The sequence below is a fragment of the Arvicola amphibius genome, chromosome 12 (assembly GCF_903992535.2).
Source record: "Arvicola amphibius chromosome 12, mArvAmp1.2, whole genome shotgun sequence".
NCBI lineage: Eukaryota > Metazoa > Chordata > Mammalia > Rodentia > Cricetidae > Arvicola > Arvicola amphibius.
The window spans coordinates 64,451,461-64,465,824 of record NC_052058.2 but is presented as its reverse complement, the minus strand read 5'-3'; positions in this window follow the sequence as shown (position 1 = coordinate 64,465,824).

Here is a 14,364-nt window from a genome sequence, read left to right as displayed (position 1 = left end):
GATTTCTCAACTGGAGTTCTCTCCCTTCAGGGAACGCTAGCTTCTGTGAAGCTGACCTAACACTACGCAGCAAACTGAGCACAGGAACTATCTTCTGGTGCACTGTTGCATTTGGCATCATCCTCCATCTATGAAAGATTAGAGTTTTTTCTTGTTTTTTTTTTCCTCTCTCTCTCTTTTTTTTTTTAAGATTGTTAGGAATGAATGGATTTTTTAAAAAAGCACGCACTTGGTAGTTGTTTTTTTATTTTTTTAAGCTAAATAGGACTTTATTAAGAGAAGGGTTGGAGAGATGGCTCAGCTGTTAAAATCTTGTGTTGCTCTTCCCAAGGAACCAAGCTTGATTCCCAGTATCCATGTCAGGCAGCTCACAACTGCCTGTAGCTCCAGCTCCAAGGGATCTGATGCCCTCTGTCCTTTGCAGACACTGCACACACACACACACACACACACACACACACACACACACACACTTTAAAACTGATAGTAAGATAAATACTGTTAAAATAAAAGGTCTACTATAGATTTAAGCATGAAGGAGAGGAGGGAGAGACAAAGGGGAAAAGATTAAGATTTCTTTTTGGGAAAAGGAAAGTCGTACAGGATTAGAAGGGAGGAGGTGGGTTTCTCAAGAGAGACAGGGCCCCAGAGGAGTTTCAGTTCATAGCTGTACTGATGCTCTGTTGACCCCATTTTGACTAGGGGGAATCTCTTGGAAATTAGATATGAAAAAAATCAAACATTTTAGCTGAATGTAGTCTTATTACCCTGGTACTCAGGAGTCTGAGGCATGAGAATGGAGAATCTGAGGCCAGCCTGGTTTACCTAGAGAGACTCTGTCTCAAAGGAAACAAAACTAATCGTATACTTTGTACAAGCTTCATCTTGTACATTTCCCACACGGCTCAAGATTTGTCTGTGGAGACATTGCTAGGCTGTTGGGAATTCCCTTAATCTTTAATGTGACCAAAATGTCCTCCGACTTTATTCTCTTTCCTGGTGTTAAAGTCAGAGTAGGTGATAGTTTTAGTTCTGAGACCACCAAGTGTTCCCTCAGCCCTAGCACATGTGAACAAGGAATCAGCAAAGATTTAAACACATACTATTTAGACACAGACAGTCCTGTGTGGAGGCCCAAAAATGTGAGCCTATTTCCATCTTGTCTGAAGGTCAGAGAGTTTGAGGTTTCTCAAACTAGGGCTACACACCCTGACCTAGGATGTGGTTACTTGGCTCTTTTAACATTAAGATGGCCCACAGAGGTAGATCCACTCCATCCTGACAGATGGTCAGGATATGAAGCATACTTCTGCTCCTTCTTTTGTATTAGGAGGTTTAACCTGGGGAATGGCTGCCTTCAGGATACTTGGTCTAGGGTGGCTTCACTGTCTAAACAGCAGAATTCTAATGACTTGATTGTTAGATTTATTTCTTATGACAAGCCTCTCCGCCGATGCAAGTAGTTCCAAGCAGACCAAATCAGACCGAATAAGAGATGCCCATGTTTAATGCAATGCTCCCAAATGGTACCAGGAAAGCACAGATAGGGGAAGAGAGAGGGGGGGAGATCACGCCGAAACCCGGAGACCACGTGTACATTCTCTGGGGGGGCAGTTTAAGAAGCCTGTGGGAGTGGTCTTGACCTTCCCTGGGGAGGGGTTACCATTTGGTGGGCCTTCTTGACCCTCCCTGGGATGGGGTCACCATTTGGCGGGCTTTCTCGGAGGTAGAGTTTGGACTAAAGAAACTCCCAGGGGAGAGGGCTTAAAATGGAGCTCCTGCCCAGTCTTCCAAAGATGGGTGCCAGGGGGGCTGGGATGAGGCCCTCAACGATAATATTCCAGATTCTTTGTATAAAGGGGTGTTAGGGAGCTGGGTGACACTTTCAACCAAACATTGATGTCTCAAAGTATCGAAGCAATTAACTGTTCGAGTTGTCCTTTGTATCATGTTAAAGAAGTCTTTTGTTGCCTTCACCCTTTTATATTGGGGTATAAAGGAGTATGGAAATTAAACATGGACTAGAAAATGAAATGCGGGCAATTTCAGTGTTCATTGGAACTCCCTCCTGGTACTGTTCTGTTTCTGTTTTATTATTATTTTACTCATGTCTTCGTACTCTTTACTAATTTTTCTGATTTCCATGCCCCTACCCTGGTAAGTGGTATTTTTGTTGAAGCTGGTCTCCAATAGTCCTGGTAGCTTCCAGTGTGTTCTACAGCAGCAGCGAGGCTCAAGGTGTATCTGGGTGACCTAGAGATCTCTTAGGACCCGTGTCCTAAGGCTGGGGCTGAGATACCGCAGCACAGGCTCCAGGGAATGCTGCAGCTAGGCTTCTCCTGCAGTGGTCAGACTGCAACAGGATGGATTTCCTGTTGACATCAGCTTGCTCAAATTCAGCATGGCAGTGATGGAGGCTTTGTGGAGGAGGTGGTGCTTGTTGGAACATACGCTTTTTGTTGTTTTGTTTCTCTGTGGCTTTGGAGTCTGTCCTGGAACTAGCTCTTGTAGTCCAGGTTGACCTCGAACTCACAGAGATCCGCCTGCCTCTGCCTCCTGAGTGCTGGGATTAAAGGCGTGTGCCATTACTGCCCAGCTGCTTTTGTTTTTTGATGTTGTTATTTTGTAAAAAGAATTTATAGCCACAGAGCTGTGAGGCTTCACTTAAAACAATTAAGAGTTAGAGTTAATACACGGAACAAAGCACAAAGTGTTAGGATACTATTTGCTGAATGTTTTGAAACATAATCCACACACTAAATTATATGATACAATATGGTATTCAGCATATTCACAATTAGGGGACCATCATCACCAGCAAATTCCAGTTATCCCAGCATTCTTCTCCCAGCCTTCAGTGGCCACTCCCCCCACCCCGTGTGTATGTCTCTCCTCTCTCTCTCTCTCTCTCTCTCTCTCTCTCTCTCTCTCTCACACACACACACACACACACACACAGACATTCCAATTGTTTCCACTTTTGATGAGAGGCCCCTTGGTTCTGTTGTCATAATAAGACGAGGTGAGGGGATGGGTTTCCTACTCCCTGTGTGGCCAGCAGAGCTTTGTGAAGAAGTGGCAGGCAGGTGGGCTCTGCTGGGAGGTGGAGGTCAGGGAGGGATAGGCTGGCAGCAAGCTCGTTCTAATAAGAGCTCAGCACAAAGCATCACAGCGAGCCCTGCTGTGGGCAGACTGTGACAGAAAGGAAGGATCCTGGTTTTGTTGTGGTCTTGTCTAAACTGTCTCCCAGGCTTGGGAGTCTCCATGCACCTTGCATTAGCAGACTTTCTAGGAAGTCCCAGTCCCCACCTCCGTCCACCCTTCAGCACTGAGGCATGACATTCCAAGCTGGCCTCCTGACACCCGAGAGTGCTGTGGGAGGTCAGATGACATGTCTGTTTGCAGCTGAGATTGCTGGGCTGGGGTCGGGTGTGGAGGATGCTCTCGGGTTCCCAGAGAGCCAGGGCTTCAGCTGTCACAGCAAGGCCAATCCTTGCAGCTCAGCGGTTCTCCTGCAGCGGCAGGCCTGATGACTCATCCTTTTCCTTGCGATGACCTCTTTCTGAGCTCATGCAAGTACACACACAGAGTTACACAGAGCCGGCCGTCACACCCTTCCAAACCTGCTTACAGAGTTAACCCTGACCCACAAGCGCTGGGCTGAAAGTGATTTGCGCTGCAAGGCCTTTGTATCTGAGAGAACGAGAGCCCACTGGCAGGTGTTCTTGTCTTGCCCCACACTGCCCCAACTCATCCTCGACATAAAATGGTGTTATTTCTCTTCAGCCCACTGTCTGGGATTTATCAGCTTGAGGTTTACTGGGCTTTTAAAATTGCACACGTTCCTAGGAGGGCTGGCGTGTGCTGCTTTAGAATGACATAGTGACTGGGCTTGCCTCCTGCAAATCAGGAACTGAGAGGAGCCCCTGAGTGTGCAGGGGTGCAATCAGAGATGCCGGAAGGAAAATTGAGAGTGTGACTTCTATGCCTAGCAGGCAGGCTACACAAGCTGAGTTTTGGGGTAGCTCAGCAGAGCTGAGTCCCAAATTAGGGTCTATAGGGGAAATGGGAGTTTGCCAAAGCCAGAATTTCTGTGGTCCATATATATATATGGACCACAGAATATATCTATGTTATTACACACACACACACACACACACACACACACACACACGGAATTAATTGAAATGCAACATCTCTTTCTGTTTCCAACTCCTGTGTATCCCCTGTCTTCCTTTTCTCTCCACACTTCCTCTTCTCCATGTTTTCCTACAACTTTTATGATTCTAGAACTAAAAAATAAGTTTTCTTTTCTCCCCATTAAGTATTTAAAAGACTCTGAGAGGCCAGCCATAGCCCCTAACCGCTGTAGTGCCATTTCTGAGGACGTGCTGCTTAGTCCTGTGCCTGACCCATGCAGGCACTCAGCAGCACTGGTTAAATATACAAAAGGTTGGGTGAAATCACTTTATAGTTAGTTCTACGTACTGGGTTTGTGTGGGATTAATCTCTCTGTGAGTGGACACTAGTTTCCTGTAGGCATGAGTCTGTGTCATAAGGCGTCCTGAGACCCACAAAATTCTAAAGGTGAGGCCAAGATGGAACCCAGGCCTAAACTCTGGATTTGTTCAGTCCCTCTTTCATCCTGGCGTCTTAGGCTTCTGGAGAGGTCAGTGGGTAGAGACTGATGGGGCCCTGGCGCCCTCTGCTGGTGGGTTTTCATGGTTTATTTTTTTTTTTTCCCCCTTTCCCTCCTGCCTGGGAATATATACCTGTAGGGTAAAGGGGCCAGCCAAAGAAACCCACCCTGGCCCCAAAACCACAACCAGTGAAAGAAATATTCTCCGGCACTGAAATTAGAAGCAAAAGGCTAAAAAAGGGCCAGTGGAAAAAACACACTTTGGCCCTGAAACCAGAACCAAATCTGCCCCACCAACTAAACAGAAAACCAACCAATCCCTAAACACGCAGTCTAGCCAATCTGAACTCAAGGAACTGCAATCTGACCAATGCCCATTGTGAAAATATTCTCAGTAGAAAAACTCCGCCCCTAAGAAGCCCCTTATAAGCCCTGTGCCTGTTCTGTTTGCTGTTGCCTTCTCCACCCCGGCAGAAGCAGCCACCCTCCTGGATTTTTCCCTCTGAATAAATCTCTTGAATGAGGTTTGGGTGAGACCTTCTTTCATCCGGATGGAGCAGAACAGAGAAATAACTTTTCCTCCGAGTGAGAGCAGGGCAGAGCAGAGCAGGGCTGTAATGCTTTCACTGGGGAAACCAACCCTTAACGGAGTGGAGTTCTTACACTCTGGGGCAGGGTTCTTTATACTCTGGGGACCTGAGCAGAACTGTAACAACTTCACTCGGGAAACCTTCCCCTGCTAAAGCAGAGCTGTTACACTGGGGAGAAACCTTTCCCTGGAGCAGGGCTGTAAGCTGCAAAGCTTACTGTGACCTGTGGTAATATTCCCTGGCTCCCGACCGCCAGGATCCCTTTCCATCTGAGCTGCGATGCTTACCCATATGCCTGTTTGTATTGTCTTAGCAAAGTTAGGACTCGGGATTTCTGGTCTCACTCTAAACCCTTTTCTTTGGGAATGTCAAGTCTGAAAGTGATCTGTTTCTTCTAAGAAAACTGAGCGTCAGAGGGAGCTTCTAGGAACCAATAACCCGGAAAAAAAAAAAAAAGTAGAAACGTCTTCTTTGCCTGGCTCAGAGCTGTTTTTGTTTTTGGTTTTTGGTTTTTTTTTTTTTTTTTTTTTTTTTTTTTTTTTTTTTTTTTTTTTTTTTTTTTTTTTGCTTTCATCTGGTCTTCCAAAAAGCTTTTGAGAGGCCAGCTCTGCTGTCCTCTAAGGGAACCAAAGGATTTTTCCCCCAAAAGAAACAACCCCACGCAGATAGAGACAGCTCCTGCCCTGAGGCAGGGATGACCTTTGGTGACTAACAATGCTCTGGTTCTTCCCAGAGGCCCATGGACGAGCTGGACAAAAAGCCAAAGGACTCTTGTCTGTGTTAGACCCTCGCCAGCAGCGGGTATCAGATTGCTCCTGGTTGGGGGTTACCAAGCAGTTGCTAGGCAGGCACTTGTTCAGCCCGAAGTCCCACCCACACAGCAGACATGCGCTTTGGAACCACATACAGGACTTGTGCAGGCGACCACTCAGGGACTGTGACAGAGCCAGCGACGTGCCGCCTTCTGACACATGACATCAACAGACAGCGCTGTTGCCGTCAGCCCTGGTCTTCGCCATCAGAAGCAAGTGTGAAGAGAAGAAATCGGAGATCAGAGTGTGCAGGGTTCGAATCCCAACTGCCACCTGAAGCATGACGTGAGAAGGGATTTCTTTCACCTCCCTCTTGGTTTGTTTAGTTCTGTGTAAAATGATACAACAGTCTGAATGATTCACACAATGACAGCGATTCCATAGGGATTTTTAAAATAATAAAATGAAGTAATGCCAGGTGCACCTAGTTGTTGCAGGTGCACCCAGCCTGACTGTTTGCCACACTGTTGATGCATTGTCTTTACTCCCCAACTCCCGAACCTGTCACTGTCACCCAAGTATAGTGGTGACAGGAGCAAATTTGCTGCTAAGGAGTGTGCCCTCTAGAGAAGACAGACACACACACAGAGGCTATGCTGTCTGTATGGCTGGTATGCTGGGCGAGGGGATGAGGGAAGGCAAGGAAGGCAAGGAATTCTGGGAGTGAGAACTACTATTTACCCACAAGAGCAAGGCAGTTTCCCAGGAGGGAGCTCTGTGGACGGTGGAGGAGAGGGAAGGGCCCTGAAGCAAGGGTGAACACGGTACAGATGAAGACGTACTTGTGTGGCTAGAACCGGAAAGGGAAGAACATGGGCTGGGCGTGGTGACGGTGGACGCAGGTGATGGAGGCTTCAGGCTTTGCTCTAAGAGAAGCAAGCATGGGGAAGTTCTAAGCTTCCCGGTGGCCCGATTTAACAAGATGGGAAAGGACAGCTCCGGCTGGTTGGGATTAGACGTTGGATGTCCCTCTAACTCCAGGGAGAAAGGAAGGTGGCTGAGCCCTGGGAAGACGCCACCATGAACAGCATCATACAAACATAGGGTTTAACCCCATAAGGCCATCTTTTTAAGAAGACTTTTTATTTTATGTATATGAGTGTTTTGCCTCTATGTATGTATGTGCACCGCATGTGTGCCTGGTGCCTGAGGTCGCCAGAAGAGGCATCAGATCCCCTACAACTGGAGTTTCAGTTGAATGCCATGTGGGCGCTGGGAACTGAACCTGGGTCCTCTACAAGAACAAGTGCTCTTAACTGCTGAACTGTCTCTCCAGCTCCGGGGCCATATGCTAATAGTGATACTATTACACTAATACCTCTTGATGTCATTAAGCATTCATATATATATATATATATATATATATATATATATATATGTACACACTATGTGTATATGTATACGTATCCGTATATGTAATGTATACGTATATGTAATGTATATGTATATGTATATGGTAGTCCTGGCTGATTAGAATTTGCTGTGTATATCAGGTTGGCCCTAAAGTCACACAACACAAACATCTGTCTGCTTCTCCCTCCCACCTCCTGCTTCATTAAACATGTTTTAACAATATGTAATTTTTTGTTTGTTTTTTCAAGGCAGGGTTTCTCTGTGAAACCCTAGCTGTCCTGGAGTTAACTCTGTAGACCAGACTAACCTTGAACTCAGAGATCTGCCTGCCTCTGCCTCTGCCTCTGCCTCTGCCTCTGGAGTGCTGGGATTAAAGATATGCACCACCACTCCTGGCTAACAATATATAATTTTTAATATCAGTGGAGCATTCCAGTCAATGAATATGCCACAGTTTAACAAACTGGTGTCCACTTACATTGTTTTTGACTTTTAAATATATATTTAAATAACTCTGACAAACCTTCTAGTAAAATCTTGACACATTTTTATGTATTTTATTGTATGTGATATTCTAAAATTGCCCCCAGAAAAACGGTATTAGAAACTCTCCCAGAGTTGCTCATCTCTATCCAGCTGCCACCCATAATGAGCAACACTTGGTGCTCAGCATGTCTAAAAGCTGACAACAGAGGCAATTCTCTATGTGGATATTTCCCCCCCGCTGCTTTGTCTGAATCCTCTGACACTATGGTGAAGAGAAGTATCCTTGCTTTGCTCCTCCTCCCTCCTCTCAAGGGAGAAACGTTAACATTTCCACATTGGTATGACATTGGCTGTGTCTGTGAAATTAAACATTACCTAATTGTTACATTGAGTTATATTGCTCAGGGCTTTTTCATTTATATAAATGATGTTGAATTTTGCCAACTGCTTTTTCTTCTACTACATCGATTCAGACGACCATCTAAGTTTTGTCTTGCATTATTTGTGGTTAAACAACATTTATTGGCGTAAGTGTATTAAATTATCTTTGCATACCATACATCACAACTGATTATGGTGATTACTTTATTGAACTTGCTGTGCTAGCATTTGGTGAGAATTTGCGCCTCTATGCCATTAGGAATAGCAGTCTGTGATTTCTTTTTCTCGTAATGTCTTTTTCTGACTTCACTGGCTCGCCTTGTGAAATGAGTTTGGAATTGCTCTCCAGTATTGTTGGAAGAGTTTGAGAAGTGTTAGTAAAAGGTCTTAGGTTGGGCAGTGGTGGTGCACGCCTTTAATCCCAGCACTCAGGAGGCAGAGGCAGGCGGATCTCTGCGAGTTCGAGGCCAGCCTGGTCTACAGAGTGAGTTCCAGGACAGCCAGAGCTGTTACACAGAGAAACCCTGTCTCAAAAAACAAACCAAACCAACCAACCAAACAAACAACAAAAAAGTTCTTTCAATATTTGATAGAACTCTGTTGTAAGGCTACCAATACTATCAATAGAACTCTGTTGTAAGGCTACCAATACTATCAATAGAACTCTGCTGTAGGCTATCAATGCCGAGTGGGCTGGGTGTAGTACTGCATGCTTTTAATCCCAGTACCAGGCAGGCAGCATCAGGTAGACCAAGGCTACCCTGGTCTACATAGTGAGTTCCAGGACAGCCAGAGCTACAACATAGTGAGACTGCCTCAAAGCAAACAAGCAAACAAACAAACAAAATAAAATGTCAGATGGGCAAACCTCCCTCCGTTGAAAACTACTCCATCTTCCTGAGGCATACTGCACCCTCTGGTTCCTCGACAGGTGAGGAGGCAGGTTCTTACACATTTTGGTTATGTTGTATTTTATTTTAACACAGAAAGAAACATCCCAAAGTTACCCTGATCACAGATATAAAAAGGCATATGGTCTTTGAAATATCAGGGTGAGCTGCTGGAGGCTCCAGGGAAGGAATCCCTGAGGCCAGCTTGGGAAATGACTCTTAGATGGACAGTTGGGGTCCCCGTCTTCATAGCCACGGAGTGCAGACAGATGTTGGGACCTAGAGGGGTCGGTCTGGCTGAGAATGTGGTGCTGAGAGCCTGAGCCCATCCTTCTCCACCTTGGGATGGAAGAGGGGCTACGTATCACTGTGCCAGCTCTGTAGCAGTGATGGGGGATGGGTGACACATTCGGCCTCTCCCCCTTGAGTGCCCAGCCCTCCTCTCCCTAGCTGCTTCCAAATGACTCATCCTTAAGCGTTACCTGAGTCAGAGCCTCCGGCCCCGCAGCACCTGTTGCCTGTGTGTGTGCTGGGTGAGCCAGTTGCTCCTTACTCTATTATCACTGTCAGTGATGCAGTTACCAGGGACCCTTCCCTGTCTTCCCCATAGCCAGGGACCCTTCCCTGTCTTCCCCATAGCCAGGGACCCTTCCCTGTCTCCCCCATAGCCAGAGGCCGTTCCCCCATAGCATGCTGTGTTTTCAAGGTGACACACACAGCTTTCCTGTTTCCCCCAAACAGCCATAGATCATCTGTTTGTTCTTCTAAATGAAAGGAGATGGAGTTCATTCCGTTGCAGCCCTAACGTAGCTGTGGCTAGCCGAGGTGTTTGGAGGGTGAGACTGTGAACTGAAGGCCTCTGAGTCAAGGAAAGGAGGTGCTGGCCCTACTCTCATTGCCACCACAGCAGCTTTCGATGGTTTTGTTTTGTTTTAATTGAGTTCCCAGTTCTCATTTCTATAGGCTGGCTGAGTCAACTGGGTCCTACTCCAAATTCCGAGGGAAAAAAAACCCAACTGGGCAATCAGCTTCACTATCCACCTGTCCATCATTCTGGGTCCCAGACGTGTCCAGAAGAGCAAGGGTTTAGAGCCCAAAGAAGCAGGAAGTGGGTTGGAGAGGTGTCCCCCCAAGACCCTGGCTGCTCTGAACACTAGCAGTATTAGAGAAGAGAGAAGTTAAATGTCTCTTCATTCCACATCAGGTGACAGCGAGACCTGCAGAATAGCACATACGCATCAGCAAAGACAACCCAGGCACAATGTCACCAGGAATAGCCACTGTGGCCCTGCAGGTCTGTCGCTGTGGCCCTCCTCTAATTCTCCAAGCTGGCATCTGGTGGACGTCATGCTCTCACTGGCTAATCTCAGCACAGCACACGGTAGAATGTGCTGGAATGGAAGCCTGGGTAGCTGAGAGTTTCGGGGGGGCTGTCCCAAGCCTGTCAAGGGCCCCTACAGGGGTCTCTGTGGTGGGAAGCCCCTGCTGCCATACTGACCTCCTTTGGGGACGCCCATGGCGTGCAGGTCCCAGACTCCAGGTGCAGGGGGTAGAGAGTTGACCCGTGAACTTCCCAGGCTAGGCAGCAAAGTTCAGACAACCTTCCCTCAGCACCACGTGTGACCTCCACGCTGAGGACAGTGGATGACAACATGAGCCCTTCAAGACATGACCACCGACTGCAGGGAGAAAAGGGACGCACGGGAGCTGGCAGGGTCAGAAGGTGCAAACGCCTCTGGCCGAGTGACCGGCTTAGTTGTGTGGAGGCAGACGGCAGCCAAGAAGGATTTCACAGGGCTGAGGGGATGATGAGCAAAGCAAGAATGTGGGGAGGACCCAGCGAGGACCCTAGAGCACCGGGTTTACAGATAGCAATGTCGTGAGAGAGTGCAGAAACGGAAGGTATTGACGGGGAGGTGATGAGGAATGCCACTGTCCTGTCTGCGGTGGGTGCTGGTGGTGTTTGAGCAAGGACTGACTTGAAGGAACACAGCAGTTAGGGATGGTATATTGGGGGTGTATGCTACACACAGAGATTGCAGGCTTTGGGGTAAAATCTACTGAGTTGAGAGGAATGGACCAGAAACTGTTGTAATTCAGAATCTAGATGCCTAGACCTTGGACTAAGGTATACATGGGGATATGGGAAGGGAGTTTTGGCAATAGATATATGAAATATTAAAAGATTCCATGGAGTTGGGTATGGTGGTACATGCTTGTAATCCCAACATCCAGGAAGTGGATGAGGGGGGTCAGGGGTTCAAAGCCAGCCTCAGTTGCATAGCAACCTTCTGGCTAGCTTGGGCTACATGAGGCCCTATCTCAAAACCAAAACAGGGGGAGAGGGAGTCCTGTGGAACTTGGTTGCTTGTTTGCTATGAGAGAGAAATTGCCAAGCCTAAACGACAAAGTGGTACCAATATGCTTTGTAGATGAGTACATTCATCCACAATGACCATCAAGCAGGAGAAGTGGAGGGAAATCACTGGATTCTGTGTAGCTCCTGTCTTCTCTCACTTTCGGCTCTTCTAGGAAAGGGTTTCAGAGCGCCAGAGAGAGAGCATGGGGCTTGGAGTGTAGCTCGGCGGAAGAACGCTTTCTACCGTTTGGGAAAGCAAGGGTGTGTGCGCAGGAATCAGCTATGGAGGCGGCAAACAGACAGACGGAATGATACACAGCAAAGACCACTCCCTTACTAGCTTGCTTTGGGCTTTGTTCTTTATTCACCTTCTCAGGAATTCTCAAACTAGCCCAAGGAGCTCTGACAAGCGTGCCAGGCCTAGAGGTTCAGGGGGACTTGGCTCTCTCTAACACTCCAGGGCTTCTGGATGGCTCATCCAGGGCACCAAGTAGACAGAGAGATGGGCCGAAGGAAATCCTGCTGGGGACCAAGGTCTAGGGTTGGGCTAGGGATTCCCCGTGCTCTGTCTGTCAGAAAACCGAGCGAGAACAAGGACCTCTGTTGTGACTTTGGGCCAAGAAGAGATTTGGGGGCACAGGTGGGGGAACTTATTGCTGACTTTGCAGAGTGTGACAGGACTGGGAGGCCCCAGAGACGGGTGGATAGAGCCGTGGGACAGGTCAGGGCTTGAATCCTGAAGCTTCGAGTCACCTGCCAGGGACAGTGATTTGAGATCATGGTTCAAGTATATTCTTCTTTCTAGTAAAGTTAACATTGGTTCCTCTCAAACAAATTTATATTCTCATCTCAGCCACGCTGGGAATAATGAGCTAGCAGATGAATGTAGAGGGCTGGGGGCAACATTTTCTAATTAATCAAATTATGGCTATAGACATTTGATTCAGAAGGGGAAATGTTTTATTTTATTTTCTTTAAAGAACAACAGAACTGGGGATTATATTTTTGGGTCACAAGGGCTTTCTTTCTCTGTGTTCCAGGCCAGTTTTTTTTTCTGTCATTAATTAATAACTAATTAATTATTAATTACTTTAGACCAGAACAATTCTGATTTCTTTCAGTGTTAATCTGAATTTTATCTTCTGAGCCTTGAAGGCTGAGTGCTGATCAAGTATATTCATTCACAGGGCAGTGTGATAATTCTGGAACTGTGGGGCTGAGAGAAACACTTCAGCCCTCAATATCCCAAGGAGGAAGAGAAGTAGGTCCCCAGAAAATGGTAAAGAGCCATGGGGGGAGAGCCTGGAGGTTGTCCCCAGTGTAGAATAAGGGAGACAGGATAGTTCAGATGGTCATCTGCCTCTAAAACGTGGAGATGATGCCTTCAGAGGAGGTTAGCTCTCCAATAACCATCTAATAAGCAATAACAATCTGTCTAAAAGTCAAAGCCCTTGTGAATGGAGTTAGCGCCCTTCTAAAAGAGATTGGAGAGATTCTCAAGTGGTGGATGGTGCCTGTTTTACACAGTACTGAGGATCTGTGCCCTTTCTGAATGTCATGTAACCCCCTCAATCATCTGAGCTACATTCCCAGGCTGAGACCTACTTCTTATATTTTGATGGTGAGCCTAGCCTTTAACGACTGAGCCACCCTCCAGGCTGAGACTGACTTCTCATACGGTTAGGTGGCTCTTGGCAGGAAACTTCAGTCCCTTGATGTAGGACAGCTGCAGTGGCTCCAGGGGCAGCAAGGTGGAAGGAAGGTACTGTATCTCTGAGGTATCCTGCCATATTTTAACTTTTCCTATTCATTGGTTGCTGCATCTACCCCACAAGGGGAGGACAATTAGACTCCTACAGTGAAAGACCAGTGGTGGAGTTTGTGGGCCCCTTTGAATGCCAGCACCCCAAAGAATAGAGCATCATTCCAAAGCATTTGTGGGTTAGGGTCTGAGATGTCACAATGGGAGGTAGAGCATGACCTTCCAAAGACACCCAAGTTCTAGGCCTCTGTTACATTTTGTGGCTAATCACTGGCTACAGTGAGAATGTTCTGGGTTATCTAGATGGGCTCGATGTAATCATGAAAGTCTTTAAGAGAAAGTCGAAGGAAGGGAGGTGAGGTACGTCAGCGCGATACAGCTTAAGGCCCTACTGGCTGTAGCTGGCTTTGAGGAAGGGAGGCAGGCGCCATTGAGGCTGGGAAGGCAAGGACAGATACTCTCCCAAAGCCCCCAGGAGTAATGTAAGTCCTCTGACACCTTGTCATTAGCAAGAGCCGTTTCTTGTTGCTCCAAGTCGTCCTGTTAACCGTGGAGACAGAAACAAGGGCAGGGCTAGCCCATCCGTCTCCTGTTTGCGTCCACACACTGTGTTTGGCTATTGTTTTAAAATGTGTATCTGAAACACCCAATGCATTTGTAGTGTTACCATTACGGACTTGACTGATTATACTGTCTAAAAGTAGAGGCAGCCAACAAAAAGATATGGAAGAATTGGCGTGCAACGAATACAGAGCCCTGTCAAACCAAAGCCGAAGAGTCATATCCGTGGTGGGAGAGTCTCTAAAACACTGTTTTCTCTACATTTCTTCCCTCTCATTTCAAGCTAGCAGCCAGTTTTATCGTCCCGCACTTAGGGAACTGAGGTAGGCACGGGAGAGGCTGGTGGTTACTGACTCATCTCTAATTTTTCTTGTTATTTGTGGGTTTTTTTATTTGTTTATTTTAGACAGTGTCTCACTGCATCCCTCTGGCTAGCCTAGATCTCGCTTTGTAGACCAGACTGGCCTTGAACTCATAGAGATCTGCCTCGCCTGCCTCTGCCTCACAGTGCTAGAATTAAAGACAAGCACC